Source organism: Dromaius novaehollandiae, chromosome 8, assembly GCF_036370855.1.
Source record: "Dromaius novaehollandiae isolate bDroNov1 chromosome 8, bDroNov1.hap1, whole genome shotgun sequence".
NCBI classification, from domain to species: domain Eukaryota; kingdom Metazoa; phylum Chordata; class Aves; order Casuariiformes; family Dromaiidae; genus Dromaius; species Dromaius novaehollandiae.
This window is the reverse complement of record NC_088105.1, coordinates 26965427-26990702: the sequence shown is the minus strand read 5'-3', so window position 1 is coordinate 26990702 and position 25276 is coordinate 26965427. Positions and strand designations below refer to the sequence as shown.

The following is a 25276-nucleotide window of genomic DNA, read 5'->3' as shown; positions in this document are numbered from 1 at the left end:
CCCCACAATGCTCAACTTTTTATTTTTCTGCATAGTTTATCCTAATGTGTATATTCCCATACACATAAATACATTTTCATTCTATCAGTGAAGAACATAAATATATCCCTCTTCTAGGCTAATAAAGGGGTTAGTCCCATAAAATGTGTCACTATTTGAATTGTATAAAATTGATCTTTATATATGTTTCACTAGGGCTTTGCTGCATCTGTGAATTTAAAATTATATAGTTTTGGATGTAGACGTCGCTTCTTCTGCATGCTATCATGTTGTTTAAGAAGGATGGTTTCATTTGTCCTTCTTTTTTATGACTGAAAAAGGCAATATTTATTTTACCTCTTGATCATAACATCTTTACAATCAAATAAAAAGAAAAATTCATCATACTGTATATGTAAAGGTCATCCTAAAATAACACTTCTGAGCAAACTATACTGAATCCTATGAGTATGTTGCTAAGGAGAGATGTTTTCCAAGAGGTCTGGGGTATTCTCTTTACAAAAAAAATTCTTTCCCACTTCATAAAAATGTAGTTTGAAATCAACATAAAACCATCATGAAGTGAAACTACTGTTAAAATGGAAAGAAATATTACTCAAAAAATATCCCATTGGAGCACAAATTCTGACTTGAAATGTGACTGCTTCTTAGCGTTACACTTGAAAGATCTTCTATCTAGTCCCAAATGGAACTCAAGATCCTTTAAAAAAGGAGATTATTCACAAACTTTAATGCACAAAAGCATAAAACAATGATAGATTTAAAATATATGGTGCTGATTTTTTGTTGTCTTTGATAAAAACAGAAGTGTTGTCAGTGTTCAAGAAAACTGATAGCAAAACACAGGTTATACAATGAATTTTTTAAAATGATGATATGTTTTCCGATGAACAAGGAAGGAGACTTGTTCTTTGAAACTTTTTTTTTTAGGAAAGTAAAACCTGCAGGTGAAGCTGTTTTGAACAAAGTTGGTTTTGACCTACAGATCTAGCTCTCTGATGGTAACAATGAGGTCTGCCTTGGCCAAGTCGGCAATGTATTTTCACCCACCTGATAACGGGGTATTTCAAAAGTGTCAGGGTCGAGGATCCTTTTGGGGTGTATCTCTGATTAAAGAGAAGGAAAAACCATGTAGAACTAACAGCAAAAAAAGAACAGTTCCAAGCAGGCATGAGAACTACAGTTAACCTCCTTCGTCCCCAAACGCAAAAATGTTCAAGAAGAACTCAAGAGTCATTTTTAATCAAAAAAGATTAACTGCATGACAGTTAAGTATGTTTGGGATTAAACCATCAAAGGGCCTGTCTCTTTTGGGTGTATTTGCCTATTAGCAGTAGGCACTTGGCACAAGGATCACATGCAGGTTGCAGCCACAGCCAGACACTTGCGCTGCCTCCACCCTTTTCTGCAATGTTCATTAGGCAATAATATTGTCAAAGGTAAGTGTTTACCAGCAGCTTCGGTCTACTTAAAACCATTTTAGCCCGAAGCTAATCTTGTGAAGAAGGCTTGGGGGAAGGGCAGAAGAGAGAGACAACATTTCATTTTTCATGGAAACAAATGTATTCAGCTAGTACCCTGATCTGAGGTAATTTACAACTCTAAATTTGCATGTTAAGTGAAATTATAATTATTCTTATTTTGAGGCCAGCTCTGTGATTTACACTACAGGCAAAGGAGATAGGACAAAGGCTTGGACCTTAAGGGTTACTACAACAAAGACAGTAATAGATTACTTGGGGGAGAATTAATTTATATATATATAACCATATACACCTCAATGAGCTTTCCCTGTCTTGTTTGGAAGCACGGGGTTATTCTGCTGCTTATGGATTTCCTCTATGTAAACATTAATCCAGATATAAATATTTTTTCAAGTTGGGTGTCTTTTGTTTAAGCAATGTGAAACAGAGCTTCCTTGTGTTACTCCCCTTCACCATTACAAGACTTTCTAATTCTAAAAACAAGATAAATGTCACAGAAGAAAATAAATCGTTGAATATAATTAATATTACTTTAAGAAAATACTTTCCTTCTCATTCCCAACTCTAGCTGTGCTTAATGAATAAAAATTAAATGCATATTATTATGAACGGTCACAACAGCTAGATTTTAATCTAAAAATGGACTTTTCTCTATATACGTTAATAAATGATCTGTTACCTCAAATTATTCCTAAATACATAGTATTTAGTGGTAGAATTTCATTAAATATATAACTATTTTGTCATGAATTTCTAATTCCATAACTGATTTTAATGTATGGAAAATCATGTTTTAGAGAAACTGAGACTGCTAACTAATGTGGAAGACCACCGCTGCTATAAATTGAAGAAGACAAAAAATAGCTCTCACTTTTCTCTCAATTAAAACTGTGTGCAATTATTCTTGTAGACTATAGATCTCTTTTGGGATTCTGGTTACACAGAACTTTTTGGTTCATTTCACAGGAATAATATTCATCTTAATTAGCAAAAACAATTGATGGGCTTTTCTCTTTTCTACAAGAGGGAGTTCACTCGGCGTACTGATTACCAGTAGTAGATTATCCTGATAAATGAAAAGTTCTTGTCTTTTTGAACAGCAGCTGAATATGTTATCTGTCTTCAGCCTTGTAGTTTCTTTGTTAGACATCACCTTGTTGAGACAGAATGACTTCCTTGGTAAGCGGTTGACCCGTTTTTTTGTCTGGCACCCTAACATTGCTGGGCTTTATGCCAAGTTGGAATCTGTAGCTATTTATGACTGCATTCAAGGTTCAACTATGCAAATCACAACTATTAGCCAAGAAAGCGTAGCAGATTTGTTTTTTAAATATTTCCATCGCTCACAAGGTCAAAGCATTTGTTTTCACAAATTTAAAGTAGTTTTGTAAGTAATGATCAGTAATGTTTGAAGAGATTGTCACCTTTTAACATTTTATTTAGGCTGAATTAGACGGAACGTACACATTTCTCCTCTGTGCCACAAAATAACTGTATGGAGCGCAGGAGGGAGAGACGTGAGCTCAAGTGAACAAATGTCTCATTTTGTCTGTCTGGTGAGTAGCTTAGTAGGATAGTATAGGCTTGTGCTAGGACAGGGGGATGAGCTGTGGCAAGAAAGCAGCCTCAGGGAGGGCAGGCTGGCACCTGCAGCCCGCGCGGGAAGGAGCCAGGCCGCGGGTGCCCACTCCGGCAGCCCCGAGCCGCTTGGGCTCCTGGGCAGCCCAGGTCCGGACCCAAACCTGAACCCGAACCACAGCCCAGCCCCGAGCCAGGTGATCTGCAGGCGCACGTGGGCCCCAGCCCGCCGAGGCTGCATGTGCGCCTTCGCGCCTCGCGGCCCCGCGTCCATGCACCGCCGCGGTGCAGGTGAGCTCTGGCCCCCGGCGCCCCGTGGGCATAAGGAATTAACCTTAAAAAAATAAACCAAACCAAACCAAACCAAGGAAAACAAGACAGTTATCCAGGCTCATAGCGGTAGGGCAAAAAGCATGCCAGAGTCTATTGGCTAAGAAAAGCAGTCTGAGCTTGAGCTGACAGCGGCTGAGGAGAGTTTTCAGCTGTGAGATGCTTTTTATTTATCAGTTTTGTGGGTTGGAGTAAAACATGTTTTAGCAGAAGTGAAAGAGTGATGGGAGAAGCGATGTCTTTGAGTGCAGAATAAAGCCAATTAAGATGAAGTAATTGTCAAAGTCTGATTTCCATGTCTTAGCTAACGCTCACTCGGAGCAGAAGGACTCATTGATCTTAATGGGGTTTCTTATCTTCCCTAAGAACCACGGGGCTGAGACTGTAGGGCTTCCCTGCATCATCCATAACAATATTTCCCCATACTTTTCCTAACAAGGCGTGAAAGAGGCTGCCAACAAAGTAGGGATGATATATTAAAGTGGGACAAAAAAAAAAAAAAAAAAAGGTTGAATTGGGAATATGCAGATTTTTTTTTATCAAACTCATAGGGTTTGTACAAACAAGTAGAGTTTGAGCCTTATTAATACTGAACAAAGCCCTGGAATTTATTCATGGTTAAACTTCTGTGCTTTAGCCAATCCTTTTTTAAAGAGTGACTTCTCCAAAGAAAGGAGCAGAGCACTGTATTACGGTAAACACTAGCAACTCTGTCCACAGTCAAATCTAAATAATACTTAAGAAATTAAATCCAAAACATTAGCAATAAAAATACTTAGCATGTATTTCTTTCCTGAGAGCCTACTTGGAAATTGAATTCCACTGAGCTGCACTTACACAGAACAGAATTCAATTAAAAAAAAAAAAACCGCCTGGATTCCATGCTGTGCAAAAGCCCTTGCAAATTTATTTTAGGGACTTCGGGTGTGGAGCCTGGACATAGTTTTATTTTATTTTTTAATGGAATCAGTCTAATGTCTAAGGTTATTCTTTACTTGCCTCTGCTGCACAGTTTCCACATATAAGCCAACTGAGGACAACTTGTTATTAAAGAAGTCGGCAGGTGTCCTGTGCTCTGGAACATATTAAATAAAGAACTCAACGGGATCATGTTGACTGTAAGCTTCACAAAGAAATTAAATAATAAAGACAGAAGCTCTTCAGCAAAGGCCTTTTCTGCATGCGTAAAAGTGTCTTGTCTGCAGATGGAACACTCATATAACTCTTTACTAGAATCTCTATTTTGGTATTTTCTGAAAACAAGTAATTATAGATTTTAGACACTCAAGCTTCCTGATCTGAGTCTTATGCAATAAAGAATGATCAGAATGGCTGGAACCGAACAGCAAAAATCTGCCCTTCCCTACGCAGCTTCATTGCTCAACAAAAGAGACATTGCAAAATGCCCAGGTTATCACTCTGAACTTTGTTGAATTGTCTTATCTGTGTCAATTTTAATACGCAATAGCTCTGGGATATTCTGAGAAAAGAGTAGAAAAGGGTCCATTCTATTTGTAGTTAATATTTTCCTAACATAGGAAGCTTTCCAGTCACAGTAACATTTAAAATAAAATCCCTCTTGAGATTTAAACATATATTGGGATTAGGTAATTTGAAATCACATTAGAAAGGTTCAAAAAATATATAAATACAGTCTTGAACTTCCCACTGATTCTGAGTTGCTGAGTAATTGCGGCAGACCAAATTTTAGAGTGGGCTTTAAAATAAGGAGTCACAAAGTGTACTGGATTTTCATTTATTAAAAATGTTGTCATGAAGTAATTGTTTGAAGAAAATTGACAATTAAGAAATGTAACTAAGTCTCTCAGCAAACAGGAAACTAGATTTAATTCTCTTTGGAAAAAAAAAAAAGAAATGTCGACTCCAATAGAAGTAGGTCTGGGCATCTCAGACTCAATTGGAAAATAAATTATGCTAAGTGCATCCAGAGTCACTGAGCATCTTTAAGAAACAGCGTGTTCCTAATAAAGCAAAGTCTTCCAACAACTTAATACAACTTTAAAGTAACTAATATGAAAAAAATATTACAAAACCTTTGTTGACCAGGTGTTTTCCCTTTTTATCAATACAATATATTCCTATAATGACCATCCCATGCTCTGTCATTAAATTTTGAGCTTTTCTTTCAGGTGCTCTGCATCAGACATATGGCATTCTCATCTGCAGGTTTTACCCCCAGTCTCCCAGTTAATCACACAGGCTCCGGGAACAACAGCTTGCTGCAAACATAATTCCATACTCTGGGATTCAGTGAGTTAGTAGGAATTTACCAGAACAATTAAAAACTCCTTTTCAAAAACACCCCGTCAATTTTAAGACAAAACAGAAGATGACATATTTCCTTCTAATCCAAGTTAATATTGTTGATGAGATTTAACAGGCATAAGTATTTGTAGGACTGGGCATATGGTTTTGGTTCAGCAAAAGTGTGTTCACCTAAGTTTGTGTGTTTGCAGAAGTGGGGCCTCAGCTTTTACGTTACAGATAAAAAATAAGTATGAGGCACCAAATTCCTGATGTCATTCATTCCCACCAATAATTTATTCCCTATCCATAATCATTTTTTCAAGAAGGAAACAAACAATTTTCTAATATTAATTCTACCCTAGGCATAAGTTAAACTTTACTTGAATTAGTTACTATATTTGCCAATCTCTTGTTGTCAGCCTAATGTTTCTTATATGTGTAATTATATGTCTAATAGAAATATTTCCTGGAAAGTTCAGATGAAACCACAAAACTAGTCCAGTTAAATGCAATTCAGCCTCAATGTATGATGGAAAATTTTTCTCCTATCATTTTTTCAAACCTTCCAATTGCTGTTTGCAGATCCCCCAGCAAAAATTCATAGTGATCCTTATCCTTTCTTAAAATCAAATACATCCTCAGCTGTCTCCTGGGGTCAAAAATTCTACCAGTGCTACCTTGCACCAATTCACAACCAAATGCAAAAACACCTGTGATGGACAATATGCTATACTCATCAAGGTGCAATTTGGTGCAACATACCACGGGGATGGGAGATGCACTGTGGCTTAGTCCTATACCACTGTCTGACTCCAGAATCCCAACTCAAAGAACAAAGTAGGAGAGTGGGATCTTACCCCAGAGACCTCCTGAGTGAAGCACAAAGGGCAATCTCTAAGTGCACTGGAAGACTGAGTGACCAAATAAATTGAATGCATTCAATCACTTTCAAGACATCTCACCCATCTGTAGCATTTTGATCCTTTGCTTGAGTAAATGTATGATTAAATTTTTATTAAAAGGTAATGCATCTGTTTTAATGATAGTTAATTAGGTATAATTAAAATGAAAAGATTAATAATATTAAACTTTTCATCAGAGGTAAAGATAAATACATATATTGTAGTATGATTAAATATGAATGTATAATATTAAGCATATATTAGCTTCAAAGCATAATGTAAAATACCATATTAATAAGAATATAATAGATAAAATAATATTATATGGCAGGAATTATGTAAACTAAAGGCCTCTTTCAGCACTTGTACATTCATAAAAGCTACTTGATTGCAGGGAGAAGTAGGGAGGAGGTTGCAAAAAATAGTTGAAATAGCCTTAAAAATAACTACAAAAATATCTCTATGAAACAGATGCTTACACTTTTTTGCTACATCACCTTTTCATGTGAAGACTGGATTACAGTGTTAAATGATAAACATTTTGGCTACAAAAGAAATCCTTTTTAAAGTCATGGATTAGAATTTGGAAATACCTCATTTTCACTTCAACCCTGAATCCATACATGTCTATAGGCCTGATTTCCCTGATTTTCAAAATCTTTGAATCAGGCCTTAAGTATTTATTCACAGGGTATTGCTCTTGCATTCAGTTTACTTACACCTGAGATATCTAATCTCATTTTGTCGCTTTAAAATTTTTTTATATTTAGTGAGGCAACAACACAACTTGATCTCTACCCATAGATACACCATGTTTTAAACTGTAATACTCATTCTAGTTGTCATTTCTGCCATTAGATGCAGAAAATCTGTATCTCCAGATCTAAATTGCTATGAATCCTCCAATTGTTTGTCCTGTAAAATTTTATGTATTAGCATAGTTTAATAAGCTGAGAAATGCATTAGCTTTTTAAATAAATCTTTAAATTGCATAGTTCTAAATCAGAGAAATGTTTTGATCTCTGCAAATTATAAGACACTAGTATTCATCTAACAAGGCCTTAAGACCCTCAGAAGAATTTTAAGGATTTTTATGAACCTCTGTATCCATTCTTCAGTTAGATTTTGGCAGAGTTTTAGTGTAACTCCAGTACAACTCAATCAGTTTATTTTATAATTAAAATCAAGGAAATAGTAACAAAAATACATAATATACGGTACTCGTGTTTGTAATAGAAACATCCATAAAGAAGGAAACATGTTCTAACTCTTCTCATTACCCCAAAGGGAATTGCATCTTTAATCACACAAAGAACAACGGCTTTCTAATTTTGTTTAAAGTGTTTCAGTACTTACAAAAACCAGATCAGGTTATTGTAAATCTAGAGCAAATTAGAATCATTGGCCTCTGCTCAGCTGTATTCAAGAGTACTATGTAAATCATAAATTTAATGGCATACTAAGACACACATCTGTTTCTATTTTGTAGAAGTTAATAATCTAACTTCAGAGTATTTAAACATTACTTTCATTAACTGGAAAATGTGAAAAATAGAGACTGCTCTAAGTCACAATGTGTTGTTGCATTATGCCAGGGAATATATAAAAATTGCAAATCCATACAGTAAAACATAATTTTTCTGAGAGAGATGCACCATTGTCTGTTCAACGACCTTGCATCTCCTCTTTCTGTTTACTTAGAAAAACATTACTTATATAAGCAGAGCTGCATTGCTAAGTAGAATCTGCACCTGCACATAGTAGATTTTACTGTATATTTTTAGCAGCAAATGTCTTTCGCAACAGGGAGTGGATGATGCCTAAATTCCCTAAACCTATACAGATAATGACCTAATGCATTACACAGTTTTCTTTTTTACAGTTAGCATTGTAATAATCTGCAGATCAATATGCATATTGCAACTGATTTGAAAGATAACTTTGTTACTAAGACTGACAGAAATCTTGTGCTGCATAAAAGATTGATTTCTGGCATACATTTATTTTTAAAAACTTACTTTGTGGTCTAGCACATACACTAGCTTATCAGTTACTTCAGATTATTGTTCTTACTGAAAAGTTTATTCTATTCACAAATTAATACACTATCTGTTACAGTATCTTAAAATAGATGTCTGATATAATTTATGTAATTTGCAAAGAACCAGTTGTGTGGGATTTATGACAGAAAGGCATCGCCGTTTTCAACTTTTGGTTGTAAAGACAGTGATTTTCCCAAAGGAAACAAATGAGTAAACATGTATGTACTAACCCTTTGGAAAATGAATTAATTGAGTTGCAAGTCAGAACAGAACTGGCCTGCTAGCTTTAGCATTGTAATACAAGATCTATTTTGTAAGGCTTACTATGATAATGGATTCCAAGGTGATCAATTTTAACCAATAAATTTCTTAGAAACTCAAAACTGGGTTGCACTAAAAGGCAAAGTTAAGATATGTAGAAGGTGAAGTTAAATTAAATCTTTATTCATAAAAAATACAATGCCAAAAATAATATTTCTTATAGAAAGTTTTCAGGTAGGCTGTTCATCGAAAAAGCTCCAACCTTTGGGAAGTGAGAGGTAGCTTATGTGCTATTTTGCTTGTGCTAAAATTACCTGCAGTACTAGATACTTTGCATTAAAACTTGGTGTGCATAAAGGTGAATGAGATTTATGTAAATAGCTATATGAATATGTATCTCACCTTTTACTAGGGCTAATTTCAATGAGCTCTATTTGAGAGGGAATTATATTAATATATAAAACTGACAGGGAATTTGCACATTTATTTTACTACCAACAAAAATTCTAAAGAAAGCAAGTTAAAGCTGGGTAGCCATATGGAGAGGGGACAGGGAGAGACAAGAGAAAGGCAGATCTGGGCACCTACATGGTACAGTGCAAATTTGTGGTTTGTTCTTCAGTAAGATTCAGTGATTGCATACACAGGAAATTCTCCCATTCCTGTGCAAATGGTGACTACAAAAACTATCTCTAGCATGTAGAGTTCTCACTTGGCTTTCCAAGCATGCAATAAAAGCTGAAGTTTGTTGTCTTACTGATATATTTAATGTAGTACTATCATTACCAGATATATTGGATATAATCTAAAAAGATCACCTTTTGGTGTTGATTATTCAACAGACATCAGCTGGTGCTCTTAGTGAGATGAGGAATAGCATCTTAATTAATTATTGAATATATTTTAATATTTATAATTAGCAGTCGTACTAAGCAGTCAATCGATGTTCCTTATGACAGTAGCATGGTAGTAATATCATTCTCTGACTGCAGTGTTTTTAGAAAGGCGTAACCATACCTTCAATCAGACTCGAATAGTATTTGTCAAAAACATCGAGGTCTGTCAGAAGTAAATGATCGTTTAATTAAAGAAAAAAGGTGGAATATCTTTGATCCCTATACTTTGGTGATATTAATTCCCATGTGCTGCAGGTGTTTGTAATGTATAACAAATCATTACTGAAACGCAGGCTTTTATAGGCAGTTTCGGTGAAGGAAAATGATTGTTCTTACAGCTGCCAGAGTTACACCTGGCAGCGTAATACAAGCATGACAAAATGTGAACGAGAAGATGTCAGCCTGGAAACAAATCGGGGTCTCCCTCTCCGTCCTCTGTCCCCACCAGCTGGGATGGATGTACCGATGTACAGAGTGGACGGGGAGGGGGAGAGACTGAATTTGCTGCTGTTTCCAGGCTTTCTGACCAGTGATCCATGATGCATCTCCGGTGTCTGCTCCAGAGGGAGCCAATCGCATAACTGTCAGCATTTCAGTGGCAATCAGTACCAAGAGGAAAAAATATATTCTTATAAAAAAATAGAAGGGACCAATTCCTTGGCTTAAACCACAAAACAAAATCAAAGCAAGTATAACCAATCAGCTGAGGTTATGAGCACTTCCAGAGTGGCACAGGAAGGGAGAAGCAGAACCAGATGACAGGTACATAAAGCACCACTGATACATTGTCTTGATTAAAGCTACCAATTGAAAATTTTAAATTAAAAAACACTTGTTCTTACAGAATAACACCTGGTGGCACATGGGAAACATGGTAAATGTGACCTGGAATATGCAAGCTTGGGAGCAAATACAGCTCTCACACCCTGCCTTTTGGTAAGGGACTGGGAAAGCTGCGGTTGCGAGATGAGGAAGACCCTGTGGGAGGTTCTTTTCCGTTCGTGATTGATCACGATCACTCTGTTATTTCATGTTCATAAGCTATTACCATATCTCTGAACTTGATTATTGTGACTATGGAATAGACTTTTATGTAGGAATTGTGTAGGATCCAACAACTAGACTCCTAAAGAGAAATGTAGCAGGGATTTAAGCCCCTAGATTTAGAAAAACCTCTGCTTCAGTGCTGCCTACCTGGGGAGGACGTCTATGTTCAGTAGGCCCTTCTATGTTTTGATATAAAATTTTCCTACAGCTCTAACTCTCATCATGCCAAGCACTGCTTCAGTCAAGATAAAGCAGACTAGGGAGCTTTGTGCCTACATCATTGCTAAGACTGTCTATAAAACAAAAGCGAGCACTTAATGGTGATAGTCATGCTCTCAGAGTACCTGACACCCACCAACACAGCTATGCTCTCACTAAACCCAGTGGTAACCACCGCTCTCTCTTACAGGTGTAGCTTTATTCTGTAACCAGTAGCTAGAGACTTGTCCAAAGTATGTGAAACAGGATCAGTTCTCCCCTCTGCCCGAAGGGATTCAAATGCATGTCTCTCCCCAGCTACGCAGCTCTCTAGCCCACAGCCTGATCGGAGATGGAGATATTCTCCCCTTCTGTTAAAGCTGTGCACCAGGCAGGAAATAATGCAGGATTCACTGGGCCAGAAAGTGAGAGCACCAGAGGGAACATGACTCTGTAGCTTAATGATTTGGGCAGTCAGCTGGAATGGGGAGGCCTGAGTTCTGGTTGGTGGTCCAAGATTTTGATGTATTTTATCCTGTGACTATTCTGAGGAAAGTAAATTCAACCTTGCACCCTACATAGGCATCTAAATCTTCATGGGTTTGTAGAGCTGTGCAGATAAAAGTGAATACCTCCAAAAGTCTTGGCCTCTGTTACAATTACACAGTCAAGAACATGGATTTTAATAGTAAGGATGCTTATATTGGACTCTTAGGTAAAAAGAGAAAGGCTTCATGGATTCATACTTGGAAATGCAATATTGAATGCTCCATGCTTTGTTCATCATTTTTTCATCACCTTTCATTTTGTGGCATACTATCAACATGACAGAGCAGCCAGCTGCTCTAGTTAAAAGCACTCTCTAGTGGATGCAAGTTCTAGATCTGCACCTAAAGTTTGTTATGCAGATCGTAGAAAGGAGAGGCGTTCAGCATAGACATCCAGGCCTTCTCCCACTCCGTTCCACATCTTCCCACACTGCTATATGCAGCAGTTGGGTAACGGGAGGTGAGGAAGATGGTGAGGAAGGTGGTGAGAATACGCAGCGATCTCCAGACATGCCAGTCTGAGCTGCGGGGCACCTCTCTGCCTGCAAATTTGTGAGGGAAAGAGATACAGAGATTTAGAAAAGTCATAGCAAATTATATAATATAGAGCTACATGAGGGGATGAGGAGAAAGAGCTCCCTACTTGCCAGGTAAAACTGCATTTATTTTAAATAGAAAAATCTATTTAATTTCTTACTACTCTCTTGGGCCTTGCTTCTTTCCTTAAAAAACATTATTTGCGGCCCAAATGCAGAAGTAATGCCTACACAGCTATAACAGTTGGAGAAAAGGGAACCTAGAAATTAGCAAAACTGTTTGGAGAATTGGGATCTCATGGACATCTCTCTTCGCCCAAAAGCTCAGCACTGTAGTTCTTTTCCTGGTATCATCATTTCAGCTTCTGTACTGAGCTGTTCATATGATAACAGGGAATTGTACTCGGCATTTTTTCAAAGGTGTTCTGCTACATGAATCCTAACAGCTCAATCTTGAAAACTCTTTGGCCTTCATAAATGGCTGTGGAATCAGACTGCAACTTTTCTCCACCAACAAACACCCATAAACACCCACAGCAAGGAACATCCTTCCACAGCACCACAGAGCTCCATTGCTCCCCCAGATTTGCTTTTCAGAGAGCGGAAAAACAACTCCAATGTCTTAGCATGAACATAAAAAAACCTGCATCTAAATTCACTGGTAAAAATCTTACTGATCTTTTTTAAAGGATTAACGTGATACAAAAATCCTGTATCAAAATACGTAGTTAATATGGAATACACATGCTTTTGTTTCATAGCTGCACTCCCTCTGAACAAAGTTGTTTCTAATATTACTTAATTAAACAAAATTAAATTAATTTCTAAGAAACGAGAAACAACAGCCTTGTTGAATAAAATGATCTTCATTTTCTTGAAGCTATGTAAATTAAAAACATGAGTTTCTACAGTTGGAAAAAAAATCCATGGTTAAAATGTTTGAAGCCCATCAATCTCTTTAACCACACAGCTAATGCGTTCCTTCTGTTTTCTTTGAATGAAATCACCATGAGTGGTTAGATGTTGATTTAACATAAAACAAATGGAAATGGGTGTTTCCTTAGTTATGTATAGAATTTATTTTTAAAAACAATTAGCAAGTGTTATGAGTAAGTCAATGATTTTGCTATTTCTTAAATAATAATATAGATTATGAGTCATTAAAATTGATTAGTGATAGTATGATGCAAATTTGTATTACATTTATTTGTTAGGAACAGCTGCAGGATTCTCTTATTTTATTGATGGGCTTCATTTTTTTCCCATGTGACACTAAAATCAATTACTTAGTTTAAAAGACCGGTAATAGTCAAGATATATTTCCAAAATCTTAAGATGATACATTAGATATTTCCTATTATGGATTATATCATGCATACTTTATTCATATAAATGTGTTTGCAAAATTAATTGGAGCTTTCCCTAAATGAAACAAGCAAAATCTGGCCTGTTCAGTTTTGTGTTGAAATGGTGAAATCATGTAAAGGTTTATTACTTTTCCATGTGCCAATTTAGACCATGTCTTTACATCATGCCAATTTTAGGCTGATGCTACTGTACTATGCATATATAATCTTTTCTGTCAGTCTTTGCTTATATTGCATCTAATTATATGTTCATTGATACATTATTCACAGGAGTGTGTACATATAGGAGGAAATGTCAGTTGCTAATATTTAAAGTTCAATCATTTCATAAAACTCCAGTAGCAAAAAAATAGGTTGCATAAAATCTGTGTAAACCTTTTCTCATGGGGGAACTAATGCTCAGGGCAATATAAAAATTATTTATCAAGATATTAAAACATTTTAAATTAATGTTTTTCAAGAATAGGCAGACGTAAGCTGCAGTTCTGTGGCAAAAGAACTCTAGTGGGGTCAACAAGATCATATTGCAGACATCATAATTTGGCTAATTTTTGCCATAAGTTAAATCATCTTTTTCAGATGCACCTTCTGCAAGCATACAGCTGACAGTTAAATCTTTTCCAGTTGTTACTGTCATACATGTAGACCCTAGAAACACTAACTGATACATAGTTCTTGTGGTTATTTCAAAAATTACTATGAATTTGCTTTTAGTTTTTCAAGGACATGATCCAGCAGGGTTGTCAAAGTAATCTGAGAGAAAGACACACAGAACATAGAGCTTAACATGAAACACTACAAAACCTGACATTAGTGAAACGAGTAGATAAACATATTAACAAATGATTTTGCTAGGATTATAATATTTCTTGTAGTCTTTTCAAGGTAGATATTTTGCAATGTTGCAGCGAAGCAAGATTTAAAGGAAAATCTACTTGTCTGTATTTACTCGTGGAGGCTGTGTGGAGTGAGGTACATATTTTTGGAGGAATACAGCAAGAAGCAAATAGTAAGCAGTCTTTACAATGAAAAGAAAGTCGATTTGTCGTAATTCCTTTGCATCTTAATATTCAAATCTGGCAAAAATTTTGGCTGAGTAAGATATGAAGAATTGAGTTCAAGTATGCTATGGGTCTGTGTGTGTGCAATTTTTCTGTTTTAAAGAATCAGATGATGATTCATGTGCAGTAAAATTAATTGCTTGATAATATTTTATTTGCCAAAACAATATACCCTTCTGCAAGGTATTCTTATATTTTAAGAAGGATTTAATGAGAATTAATGGAGGTGTGTGTTTTCAAAACAAAAGCTGAAAGGTCTCTATGTGCATTTTTACCAATTGTTAAAACTCAGTTTTACAACTCAGAGTTGTAAAACTCTATCTCTGCATGTAGAAGGAAATATGATTCCTGAAGCTCTTGATGAAAAGGGGGAAAACAGACTTCAATCCTGCAGCTGAATCCATGTGGGTGAATCTCCTTCCACTTCTGCAAACATTAAGAAAAGGCCCCTTCTGCAGTTCCTTTCAGCTTTGGGGGGGGGGGGGGGGGAGGGAGTGGGGAGAGGGGGAAAAATCTTACTGAAACCTGTAGACTTTTTGCTCCAGATAGAAGAATTCCTCTCCCTCACTTCCTCTCAAAGGAGAAATGCCAAGCCCACATAATTCTTGTTGTACTCTTGACTGTTTTGTGGCTAAATCCTGCTCTCATCAACTGGGGAAAAAGGCTGTTAGTTCAGGGCTACCACTGTTTATCTGTAGTTACATTTGTTTGGCAAAAAGTTGAATATGAGTGTTAAAAATATGTAGTAAAACTATGGTAAAATGATATCTAATTGATTATTTATATCTTTACATTTCTACAAACCCTCTTTGTAAGAATGTCTCCGTAACAGATGCATCCAATCCTCTCAATGAAAACCAGTTTCTAATAAAATACATTAAAATGCCTTTATGATTTAATTCCATTAGAATACATAAGGGTTATTTAAGGTTCTGTTACAATATTTCTAAGTATGTTTTCAGCACAAAAGGACAATCAGCTGTACTGCAAATACACAAAGGACTTAAAAACATGAAACAAAAATAAACAACCTGCTTTTTTGCTACATTTGCCACTTGCAGTAACTCATACTTTTCTGTTTTAACTATGTATAGTAGGTACAAAACTATCCCGCAGACACATGATCTTCTGTCCTCCCATGCGGAGTTTGGTTTTGAGGCGGTTTGCCAATCTGACCCTGCTGAAAGTGGCCTCAGGAAGGGTGACTTTGGAGTATAGGAAGATGCCTCCCTTGGCCTGGAGAACCTGGGGCTGCCCTTCACACTCCCCCCGCAGGTGCTGAGCATTGAGGAAGGTCAGCATGGCCAGGGCCCGCGTTTCAATGTAACCCTTGTGATTGTTGCTAGCATTGTTGAAGGTTTGATGTTGTTTTGAAGAGCCCTGGACCAGCGCTATCATTGTTACTACCTCACGTAACAAGGTTTTAATGATTCGGTTTCCTTTTAAATGTGTCATGCTTCTCTTAATACATGTTAAAATTTTCTAAACAGTAACACTAATTGCATAGGTATGCAGAGAAGCTGAAATAATTAAGTTAAAAATAAATCATTACCATTAACAAAGGTAATGATCCTGATTTCCTGGTGTGGTGTGGGTGTTTTAAGCTGAATTGTCAATATGCTTTGGACCTAAAAGAGCTTAACAAGCCCCAAGTGGTCCTGTCTTGTGCCAGTGACTCTGTGGGTAGGCTCAATGGAGAGGGCTTTTATTCCACTGTTGCAGCCGGAAAAGGGAGGGATGGCTAAAAATAAGGGAGAAATTACCAGGACAGGTTTGCGCTGCTTTGATCTTTGGCTGTAACTCTGTTTCCCCCATGGCCATCGCAGCCTTGCGGTAATTCAGAGCGGCCCTCGTGGAGGAGCGACCGACGGGCCCGTGCGGCCCTGGCGTCCCTGCCGGCCTGCGCCCGCCGCTCCCACCGAGACGAGCCCTCGCCAGCGCCCCGCTCCTTCCCGCTGACCTTGGGAGCCAGGAATTTTTCACGTTGCACATCCTGAAAGGTCAGGCCGGAGCCTCCGTATTTTGCATCAGCACAGAGAGAGGAAAAAGGCTCATTTTAAGCCAGGACTTCTGGCAGGAATGCAACAGCGCTACCAGACTGCGTTCGGTATCCGAGCACACGAGCGAGCCAACTCGGTATCCCTCAGATGGCTTCCCGGCGCCGGCTACCCATCCTGACATGTTTTCCCTAGCGTGCCGCCGCGCTCTGGAGCTGTCTCTGCGCTGGCTCCGCTAAGCGGGAGGCGCACGGCAGCGCACCCCGCGCGGCGGAGCGGCACAGCTTCGACGCGCGGAGATGAGGCGAACGGACCCCGGGAGCCCGCGTGCGCCGCGGAGCCGCGCTGCTCCCGCCCGCGCCGCCTCGCCCGACCCGGCGAAGGGCTCTCGGCGCGGCCGGGGGCAGCGAGGGAGGCGCCGCGGCCCGCAGCCCCCCGCAGCAGCGCAGGCCGCGCAAGTGCCGGGACGCGGGAGGCCGCGGCGAGGCGCGGCGGAGACGCCTGCCGGCGCGCAGCGGGCGCGCAGCGCCGCGGCTGGGCGGGCAGGAGGCCCCGGCCGAGCGGGGCCGCAGGGTCCCCCGGCGGCGGCTCCGCGGCGTTGTGCGCCCCCCGGCCGTGGGGAGCCGCGCGGGCGGAGCCGCCGCCGCTGCTGCTTCACGTTCCGTGCCGAGCGGCCGCTCATTTTTTATGCGCCTTAAGTCCGCCCCCCCCCCCCCCCATGGTAGGGCTGGGAGGAAGGGCGGGGGGCGAGGGGCGAGCGGGGCGCAGGCGGGGGGAGACGCCTGTCCCCGGCGGGCCGCGCTACGTGCCGCGGTGCCGGCACGGTGAGCTGAGCCCGGGGCGGGGAGCGCGGACGGGGGCGGGGACTGGAGAGGCGGCGGCTGGAGGTGACTCCGGTTCGGAGCCCGCCGAGAGTCCGTGTCGGGACTTGGCGGCGCCCGCCGCGCGCGGCGAGGTGCGGGAGCGGGGAGGCGGCCGCGGCGCGGCTCGGGGTCTGGGCGCGCGTGTCGCGCTCGGTGCGTTGCTGCGAGCGGCGCCGGGCTGCGGTCTGCGGTCGATCGCGGGGCAGCAGCACCGAGAGGAGGATGAGAAATCCGAGGAGGGGCCGGGCCGGTGCCGCGCCGGAGGCCGGGATGTCACCGGCGGAGATGTAGACGCGGCGGGCGCCGGAGGGGCTCTGCGCCGGACTCCCCTGACTTGTTCCCCGCTCCCGCTGCCGGCGTCGCCTCGGTTCCTGCTCGTGACCGCTGCGGGAGAAGGACTCCGGAGGCTGGCGCGTACGCCGCGCCCGTCGCCCCCTCGATTTGTTGTGCTTTTTTTTAAATTTAATTTAATTTTCTGCGTGCGAGGGGGGAGCCTGGCGATAGCCCGCGCTCCGTGCGCAGCGCTGGAAGCTGCGGGAAGATGTTGACCTAACGCGGAGGATCCTGCCGGCCGGCCGCGGCGCCAGGAGCCGCCGTCCGCCTCGTCCCAGCCGGCCGCCCCCCGCCCGCGCTGCGCGGCCTGACGCGGCGGAGCCCCCTCCGCGGCCGCGGCGGAGCGCAGAGCCCGCACGGAGGTGAGCACCGCCCGCCGCGGCCGCCCGCGCCGACCCGCCGCGCTGGGGGGGGGCGCGGACCCGCCGCTCGGGCCGCGGCGGGAGGAGGAGGAGGAGGAGGAGGAGAAGGGGGGGGGGCGGCCGGGCGCGGGGCCGCGGCTGCCTCCCGCCGGCGGCGGAGCCGAGCCGGGCGCGGGGCGGGCGCGCAGTAGGCCCCGCCGCGCGGTGCGCAGGGGGGAAAGTTGCCTCGTTCAGTAAATAATTACCTGTTGCGGGCTTATTTTTGTGACTCGGCCGAGCGGCCGGGGCGGGGGGGGCTGTCGGGGGCAGCGCGCTGCCCTGTGTCGGTCGTGCAGCGAGAGCAACTTTTTTTTTTTTTTTTTAATTCCTATTTATTTTCACACGTAGCAAGCGGGGGCCATCTGGAGACGGAACGCAGAGTAAGGAACGAGGCGCCGCTGCCGTGTCTGGCTCTAAAAATACCACCGCGCGGTCGGTCTGCGCTAGCCTGGCCGGGGCGCGCAGCGGCGCGGCTCTGTGCGCGGGGGCTGCTGCGCGCCCGCTCCGCGCCGCGCGCCCCGGCCTTGCGGCTCGCCCACGAGCGAGGTGCCATTTCGCGTGGCTCTGCGCGAACTGTCTGAATTACTGCGAGCGCGAGTCCGCGCCGCCGGCGGGGCATTAGCATATCAAAGGTTTCTCGGCCCCGGCGCCGTGGAGAAAACTTGGGCTCGTCTTGCATTTGCTCCAGGCAGAGGCCCGAGGGGCGGCGGGGGTTGTGGAGGGGTGAAATGGGGAGGTGGGTTTGGGTTGTGTTTCTGAACTTTCGCTGTTTTGCAATTATGTGAGTGAAAAGAAAGGTCTGCGCGCTGCGGAGCTCTTGCAAGCGCTCAGACAATTGTTTTCCATTGATTAATGGTTTGTTCCGAGAAAAAAAGTGACCTTTTGTGACAGCCGCTGTTGCGTGGTTTCTGATGTCCCCTCTCTGCCAGCGGGGCTTAGAAAACCTTTCTGCTGGGCTCATGCTTCGGGTACGGCCTGCACATCATTGCATTAGGGGCCTGAATAGGAAAGACCCTCTAATTACTTCGGAAAACAAATGAAATCTTGTGATAAAAAGCTCTCGATTCCAGACCTTTGAAACAAACATACTTTTCTCCTTAATGGGTAGACTAGGATAATAGATATTTTTACGGAGAGTTTTAAAAGAAGTTTGATCACCACCAGCCCTATGCTTCCCTTTATATCCTAAAAAAAAGTGAAAACATGTTTTTCTTGTAATTTCATTTAATCGCTTATACCGAGTTTACTAAGGTAACTTCAGTTGTAATTACTATTGCCCTAAAATAAATAATTTAAAAACAAATGTGGCAGGACTGCTGGTCTGGTGGTAGTGCAAAATATTGGTCATGTTTTAAGTTGTTTTACATGACTGTAAATATTTGCACAGTCTTTTTATTCATTTGTTACTGTTTCCTTGCATCTGTAAGGAGATGTGGCTCGGCCTACCCTTTTATTATCTTTGCGAATCAATATTCATAATCTAGGAACCCAAAAGCCAAGCAAAACCCAGTTATCTGTCAATAAGTTGGGACCTTTTCCAGGGACCAGATGCTTCTTAGGGACTGTATTCTGGTTACTGTCTCTGGCAAAAAGAAAAACTTCCTGGCCCCCAGACCTTTTAGTTGAATGATACAGATATTGAAATGCATATTTTGTGTTTTGAAAAAGTGCATTTAAGTACCTGATACGTAGGGGGTGTGAGTGCTTTGGGCTTTTTTTGGTTCTCCATTTGATAGTTTCTGTGTTTTGGGCTTTTTTTTTTTAACATGGGGATGATATGCCTTTATTGTCAGATGTCTTCACTTATGCTTCGCTTTTGCTTCCATTTAATAAAGAGACTGAGTATATATGGAGTAACTGCAAAACACCCCTGCAGTTAATTAAATAATTTATACAGGTTTCTGTTAAATGGACATGAACATTTGGGTATTTTGTAGATAGATGTGTTTAGTGGTCCTAAAATTGTGTGTCATTACTTTGAGGTAATTTTCAGCAGTTTATTTACCTAATGTCTTTAGCTGTCTGAAGCAGTACCTTTTGGTGGTATAAAAGGAACATATTGATGTAATTGCCATTATCACACTTAAGTTGCTGTTAACTAGTCTGCTTTGAATGCACAGTGCTATAAAGAAAGTGCATTATCCTTTGGCGCTATTAGGGATAATCTGAAAATTGTCTTGAAAATGTTGCACTTCAGTTTATGATGGCAGCCCCAAATTCGACAAATCTCTGAAGGTAAAAAAATGTAGTGGAAAGGAGATTTTCATCATTCAGATGATAAAATTGGACCACTTAGAGAAAAATTAATGTGCTGCAGCAGCACTTCAGCTGCCATTTTCAATCACCGTGGGTTACTATGTGTTGGCAACAGCAGAAAAATGTAGACACTTGGATAGCTCTGGGAGCTGGTAGTTGGGGGAATAAGGATATTGAATCATGTGGGGTAGAACAAACCAATTACTTCAAGTTTTGACTTGAGAATTTCCAGTAAACATTTTTTCTGGCTTTTGGCTCCCCTGCTTATTAATAGACCAACATCAAAGCAGGCAACCAAACTTCCAAATGTTATAAAAACTAATGTAAAGATACAGATCTCACATGTAGTCTTGCAAGTCTTAATTTAAGACAAGCAGTTGGAGTTTTTATTGCTGCAATTTTCACAATCAGCAGAGACATTAACACCAGGCTTCTGGGTGTTTCCCTCCTTAAAATGAGCAAGAGGAGAGCTTTAAAAAAACCAAAGTTTGCTTACTTAGTCCTTATTTGATCACTTCAGAAGCTTTCTCCATGTTTTATTTATCTCTTATTGCTTTTAATGCTTAAAGTCAGGAAAGGGGGTTATTCAGAGAGGAATTCTAATCTCTAGTAAGGAAGCATCTTATTAAAATTTAAATAAACAAGGTAGTATAGTCTTAGAAGTATGCAGTCTTTATGGTTAATAAAAGGTATTAAATGATGATGATTATCACTGAAAATGTGGTATGTAGAAGTGACTTTTTGATTAATATTAAACTTTTTAAAATGGTACAGTCAGATAAAGAATAGTACAATCAGGAATTACAGCTTTTCTAAAAGCTATGTAGCTTTTTCTTGTGTGTTAGAAAGGTAAGTCTCCAGTTAGGCAAAATATTTGTCAAAGTTGTATTTGCAATATATGTTTATATAGTTTATGATAAATTCATACGGATAATAATATTCCACCAACATAAAGCATTGTGTGATGTTTAGAAAAGGGTAAAAAATTGGTCAAAGCTTTTTGCTGAAATTTGGCCTAAAAATTTTATATATTTCCAAGCCCTTGCTCATCCTATGTCCACTGAAGATGTCGACGTGCATATATGAATATATATATTTTAGCACAATTTTTGCTGAGAATAGCACCATGCCTAATAAAAAACAATTTTACCAAAAATCACTTGAAGGCATTTTTATGTTAAAAATTGCTGTATGTCCTCTTTGCATTTCCTTTGAGGAATATATGTGAATGAGTGCTAGTACAAGAACTTGAAGAAGCGGTTGATGATTTTACCAGGTGAACTGCAAAAGAAGAAGTTAAACCATGTCTGGTGTATAATTGAAATCATGTTCATGCATAGGTAGACAAGCAGGCAGTTATAAAGCAACATACTTTCGAGCGCAGGTTAGTGAAATTTATCGTCAGGCGTGCTGCTTGGAGATGTCACGTTAAAGAGAACTCTTCCGAAGCATTTTGTGCCATTGATGCTATGTTTGTGAGGTACAAAAGTGGTTTGGAATTGCAAGAAATTCAGCTTTTTAAGTTTGTAAGTGCAGCTTTAAAACTTAAAAGCTGTCTGTTAATTTCTTTTAAAACCCTCAGTTTGAAACAAGTAAAAGATTTAAACGGTCACGGTTGTAATTGGATGTCAAGGAAACAGGAAAAACAAAAAGCTATTTTAAGGCCCTTAATTTTCTTAACAATCTTGTTTAATATTTAAATAGTTTTCAAAGATAGATGCATTTAGTTTCCAACAGTTCTTAAAATAAAAGTAGTAGATGGCTCTGTTGGAATATTTGGTAGCTTGTGATGTAATGTGAATATGTACATATTTTTTAAAAAAACTTCATTTTTATTTAATGAATATGATACTGTTGCTTTATGTGTTCGTCCTTAAAAAGGTGAAAGATGACAGGCTTAAAGTCCTTTTCAACAGTTACATTTTTGTTGGCGTTCCTATTTTTTCAACCAGTAGTGTAGGAGATGTGTTTATACATCTTAGGCTTGTTTACTGTGAGCGATTTAGTTGTGGAGATGCACTTACATAGTGAATATTAAGCTCTTATAACATTTTATAGGTACAGACTGGTAGCTTAAATTCAGCAATTTATTCCTTAAAAAAAAAAAAAGTCCTCATTCAAATTTGGAATGGTAGCATCACCAGGTTATGGATAACTATATAAAGTGAGTATTTTATGGGTTTTAGAAGAAGGTATAATCTGAATATGTCACAATTTCCTTCTTTTTGGTTTTTCATAAGGTGTTGTTGCAGTGATTCAACTTAGGCTAGCCTGTTATTTACCAACAATATTTAGAAAGGTGTAATAATCAAAGCATTGCAGACTGACTGAAGCAAACACAATGCTTAACACCTGCAGGTAGAGTGCAGTCTCCAGCAAAATGCTATTGATTGTTATTCTGGCATAAAACTAGCATAAATACAGTTTGCTTAATTACAATAAAAATTTGATTTTATGAAGTATTGTGCTTCATATTTGTGGATTATTTTATGTGTCATCTGCTGGTAAGGAAGGTCCCATCACACCTGTATAAATTTGTTCAGTTACCGAAAGAGCTAAGAGAAGGGGGGGAAAAAAATCAATTTACGCTGAAAAGCACCAGCAATAAGATTATTTTAGTTAGTAGGAACTTGCCAGCAGTGTCTGAATTGCTTAATATTATCAAAAGTTGCCATATTTCATGTACAGTAAGAAGAATATTGACTGTTCTGCATGTCCAGGTCTACTATTTGGCTATTTCTTTATAAGATGTAAGCATGTCTGGTTTTATTCCTACAACAGCAGTTACAGATAAATCAAAGTATCTAACAATAACTTTATAAAATAGATGGAATAATACCATTCACTGGAGAAACAGCATTTACTCGAGATAAGTGATCATAACTAGTTTTTTCTCCTGACTTGCTTGTTGTTCTTGTAACAGACAAATGTAAATACCTTAGCAGACACTGCAAAGTGAAAGGCAAGAGATAAAATGTAATTACTTTTCAGGGTGGCCCTGCTGATATCCGTGGTTTTGGCTGTAATATATATATATATAAATATATAAATATTTGTGCATCATCTCAGAATATGAAGGCCATTGTTATTTCTTAATATAAAAATATTTTTGATTTTTTTTTAATATTGACCTCACTATTTATCTTTAGCTCTTGTATGTAAGCTGGAGTCCTTATATCAGTAATTTCTAGTAGCTGTTATCCAACAGAGCATTTAATAGAGCACCTAATGGACTCTGCTCCTGTATTTTTCTTGAATGCATAACATCTTGCTTCATTCAGCCACCAAAACTAACTTTGCTGCAAGGACAGGCTACATGGCAAGTTAGAATCAATGGACCATTTGTAGGTCACAAAGTCAGTTTACTGGAATTTCAGAGGAAACTGGTTGAAAAGAGAGGACAAATGTCACTTTAAATAGAGATGTTTAAATCAGACTTCTGCCTTAGGGTAAAATTCAGGTCTGTTGTAGCCTAGATGTAATGTCTCCCTCTACAGAGCACAGCATTAATCATGGCTTGACAAGTGATCATGGGCTGAGAAAAATAGGACCTGTCTTGGTTATGTGATTTTTTTTTTCCTAATCTTAATCTCTTAGGAGTACATTATAAATACTAACATTTACACAAAAAGATTTAAATATCAATGTCTGTATTTCAGTAGTGAAAGTAGTTAGCTTCAGAGAAAATCTGGTTAGAGCTAAGAAGAAGCTACTTAGGCCTCTTAGGTAAATGCAGTATTAAGAATATTTTCTTTTTAAAGTAATGCATTTTTTTGTCATAGGAAATCTATGCTGTTCCATTTTTATCATACAAATATGACAGTGTAGGGCTGTCTGTTTTGTCCCTTGAAGTACTAAATATCTCTGAAAAGAATGTCTTTTCATTTTAACAGTATTTTACAGTGCTTCGAAAGATGCTTCATTTTGCCCAAGTGGCAAAGTGAGGGAAGAAGTGGAATAGCTCTGAAGATATAATGTGGGTTGACTTGACACTGATCAGTGTATGAGAGCTTTTTATACCGCGTTTACATTTTAATGATGTGTTACTTGGCCATAATGAGCTACAAATGCTTGACTAAAATAAAAGGAATGAAGGCTGCTATTCAGATCCTGATTCCTGTACAAATAAAAGTGCTTTTCAAATGTCGATTCTTAAATTAGGCGTGCCTCGATACATGGATTAGGTGTTGGGCGTGCTCCTATCTTTTATGGCAGAGAAGAGCTAAGAAGAAGGGAATTTTCATTTCTTTGAAGTTTCTTTGCTTTTTTTTTTTTAAAGTGGGACACCGTGGAGAACAACTTAATATTCAAAATGCACATTTTAAAGAGAGGTGCACCTTTGTAATGTACAGTTACATTTATATTGGCAGCTATTAAAAAAATGCATGATGTCAGTAAGGTAGCATCAGAACAGTCTGTCACTGGAGAATTGTGCTTTAAAAACTGTGCAATTTCTGTTTATTTAGTTGCTTCTGGACATGATAAAATCCCAAATATCTCATTTAGATAGGCTGCTTCTTTTCTTTGTGCCCTCTGTTGGTACTTTCCTATCAGTCAACATCTCAAACCGATTATTGCTCTGAGTCTAGATGACAGAATAATCTAACACCGATTACTGTTAAAAATTGTTTCTGGCAGCTGGGGAGGGGATGACCGGCCTTGTTTCTGACTATAATACTTGCTTTGCTGTTGATGGGATCTGGTGTAAATAGAGAGCGTTACTCTGAAATTAGTGCTGCAGTGGTGGAGAGAGACCACATGTGAGGAAGAGATTTTATTTCACTTTTTTTTGGTAATATTACTGTATTTGTCATTTTTTATGGCATAACAGTTGACACCAGTATGAACAGTGTTCAAAAACAGTTACATGGCAATAGTCAGTGTCAGTTCTAAATTAAGTGGCCTTTT

The 25276-nt window shown here is 39.8% G+C and overlaps 1 protein-coding gene across 11 annotated transcripts in view; it reads left to right on the top strand.

Moving 5' to 3' along the window:
- Nucleotides 1–25276, top strand: part of ADGRL2 (adhesion G protein-coupled receptor L2) — a 386461-nt gene that overhangs the window by 214357 nt on the left and 146828 nt on the right. For 5 of the 11 annotated variants that reach the window (XM_064516017.1, XM_064516015.1, XM_064516022.1 and 2 more), the window contains exon 1: nucleotides 17391–18073. The exons of 1 other annotated variant lie outside the window; for it this stretch is intronic. The gene's annotated coding sequence lies outside the window, so the exon portion shown is untranslated. Of the gene's footprint in view, nucleotides 1–17388; nucleotides 18074–25276 lie in introns of those variants that run through there. 5 more of the 11 variants (XM_064516013.1, XM_064516012.1, XM_064516018.1 and 2 more) reach the window with 2 other exon arrangements.